Genomic DNA, 3,192 nt, shown 5'->3' with positions numbered 1-3,192 from the left:
TAGTGCCCCCCTCCCTGTGTCCATGTGTTCTCATTGTTCAACACCCGCCTATGAGTGAGAACATGCGATGTTTGATCTTCTGCCCTTCTGTCAGTTTGCTGAGAATGATGGTTTCAGTGTCAACTTTTAATTGTAGATGCAAACCAGTGTAGACTGGACCACGTGGAGAGATTCTGGGACCTTAGCAGTGGGTTAACAGAGAAGGGAGGAAGAGGAGAAGACCAAGAATTGATAGAGACAGTGATGGAGGGTCCGACCATCACTCAGAGGGACGAAGTGACTAGGAGGGGAGTGACAGCAGGAAGATCTAGGCTGCACAATGGTCAGAGTCCTGCAAGGAACAGCAGCCTTGCACTTCAGAAGACCCCAACCTGCACCCTTGAAAGAGGGGCCGGTTTCCTGGAGGAAAGCACTGGAGAGCATTAGGGAGGCTAGGCCCGCTCCTGGGCTGCAGTTCATGAGGAAGGGTCTCATCCCAGCAGGAAAACTCAAGTACAGCCAGAAAACCAAAGAAGGCACCTTGCATATAGATTGGGCAGATAGGAAGTGCGAGGTGGGTGGAGATGCACCTCCAGAGGCATACTAAATGCCCCAAAGCCCCACCTAAAATCTACTCAGAATGCCCCCCCAGGTGTAGTCAGGACTGGTTCCAGAATAGAGATGCACCGAGCCCCTTCAGTAGGCCTTTTCACAGCCTATTTATTTATTTTCCTTTCTTCACAGTAACATCACAGGAAATGTATTAATGTATAAATAAGCTGTCATGGGGTCGATTCCTCCTGCTCTGGACCAAATTGAAGGTTTTAATGTACTGACCTAACATCCTTTCTATCCCAGAGATATGTCAGTTACAGAAGAGATGCTTTATAATTAAGCGCCCCCTACATCCCAGCAATGACCCATGACTAAAGTTATGGGGATGATCATTCCCAGTAGCAACCAAAAAAATGTAAATTCCATAAGAAGAAAATTATCAAGAAGTATATAAGATCTATATAGAAAAAAATAAAAGTAAGAAAGCCTTGCTATAGAACATAAAGGGAAATGTGAATAGACAGAGACATTAACATATTCCTGGATGGGAATGCTCAATACTATAAAGATGATAAAAGAAGGTTCCCGAGGGGAGCTGTATGTGCTGTATATTAGAACATATTACAAAGCTACAGAACTAAAACTATTAGGTTGGTGCAAAAGTAATTGCGGTTTTTGCCATTATTTTCAAAGCTGGATTCACTTTTGCACCAACCTAATATATGATTTAGGCGTATCATATGCCAATGTCATAATGCAGAATTCTGAAACAGACTCCTTTATAAAGGGAAGTTAAGTTTGTTAAAAGGGGAATGATAAGTAAGTGGGGAGAGGAGACACTTCCATTGTATTGAGACCACACTGAAGATCACTTTAAAAATATAAAATATGTAAATGTCTAATGGATTAAAGACTCTAACAGAGAAAATGCTTTGTAAAAACGCTATAAGAAAATATTTTGGGCTGGATGCAATGGCACATGCCTGTAATCCCAGCACTTTGAGAGGCTAAGGTGGGAAGATTGTTTGAGCCTAGGAGTTCAAGACCAGCCTGGGAAACATACTGGGACCCCATGTTGACAAAAAATGTTTAAAAATTATCTGGGCATGGTAGTGCATGCCCGTGGTCCCAGCTAATTGGGAAGCTGAGGTGTGAGGATCGCTAGAGCCCAGGAGGTTAAGGCTGCAGTGAGCTACAATCCCACCACTGCACTCTAGCCTGGGAGACAGAGTGTGACCATGTCTCAAAAAAAAAAAAAGAAAAAAAGTTATACACATAAAGTTGCCTGTTTGTCTCAAGCCAGATAATATAACTAAAGACATTCAAAACTGCAGGTCCTTGGAATTATGTAATTCTCAAATCTAGGAATTATTGGCATAAGCAAATCATATGCTCTGAAGGGCATCACTCAGCTGCCTCACTTTGTCAAAGGCTTTTAACTAATGTAATGTGCTACAAAATGTGTTGTCACTGTTTTCGTCTTCTATGTTTGTCTATGGTGTCTTTTCAAGTAGAGGAAATTGTCTAGCTTCTAATTACATAAAATCCAACTGAAGAACAAAGGGAAGCTATGAGATTAACAAAACAGAACTGTAGACACAGCCTTGGTATTCTTTGATATGCCTCAAAATTACACCTGTCAACACCAAAGTTACTAAAAATGTCCAGGCCACAAGCCAGAGTTGTGGCACACAGCGTGTATCCCAGAGGGCTGCTGATAGCAATAGTCTGTGTAGGCTCTGAAGGTAAAGAAGGCTCAGGTGCACATTTTGATCATGATGCTGGAGAAGAAAATAGTACCTGAGCACATGGGTATGTGCTTGCTGTTGGCAGCTTGTTGAAATCAGCTTTTTTAGATCACCCTACAATTGACTGCATCTTTTCTTTTTTTTTTTTTTTTTTTGAGATGGAGTCTTACGCTCTCACCAGGGCGGTGTGTAGTGTCATAATCTTGGCTCATGGCAACCTCCACCTCCCGGGTTCAAGCAATTCTCCTGCCTCAGCCTCCCAAGTAGCTAGGATTACAGGTGCATGCCACCACACTCAGCTAACTTTTGTATTCTTAGTAGAGACGGGGTTTCACCATGTTGGTCAGGCTGCTCTAGAGCTCCTGACCTCGTGATCCGCCTGCCTCGGCCTCCCAGAGTGCTGGGATTACAGGCGTGAGCCACCACGCCCGGACTGATAGCATCTTAAAAGCAAATAAATGTCACTCAAGTAGACAAACAATTAAATCCCCAATATAGATAGAACTCATTCAATTTAAAAAAAGACAAATGGTCCAATTTTGTAAAGGATAAAGGCGATGAACAAACCCACCGCAAGGCCGGGCGTGGTGGCTCACACCTGTAGTCCCAGCCCTTTGGGAGGCTGAAATGGTTGGATCACTTGGATCAGGAGTTTGAGACCAGCCTGGGCAACACGGCGAAACCCTTCTCTACCAAAAACACAAAAATTAGCCAGGTGTGACGGTGCATGCCTGTAGTCCCAGCTACTTGAGAGGCTGAGGTGGGAAAATCACCTGAGCCCAGGAAGTCGAGGCTGTAGTGAGTCACGAACGCACCACTGCACTCCAGCCGAGGTGACAGAGTGAGACCCTTTCTCAAAAAAAAAAAAAAAAAAAAAAAAACAACAACTAAAAAAAAAAAAAAAAAAAAA

At 43.3% G+C, this 3,192-nt stretch overlaps 1 protein-coding gene across 2 annotated transcripts in view; it reads left to right on the top strand.

The window, feature by feature from the left end:
- Nucleotides 1-3,192, top strand: part of THSD4 (thrombospondin type 1 domain containing 4) — a 660,091-nt gene that overhangs the window by 652,286 nt on the left and 4,613 nt on the right. The gene's annotated exons all lie outside the window — the stretch shown is intronic.

This window comes from Cebus imitator, unplaced genomic scaffold (genome assembly GCF_001604975.1).
Source record: "Cebus imitator isolate Cc_AM_T3 unplaced genomic scaffold, Cebus_imitator-1.0 Scaffold203, whole genome shotgun sequence".
NCBI lineage: Eukaryota > Metazoa > Chordata > Mammalia > Primates > Cebidae > Cebus > Cebus imitator.
Note: the sequence above shows the minus strand (reverse complement) of the source record. Positions and strands in the feature narration are given on the sequence as shown.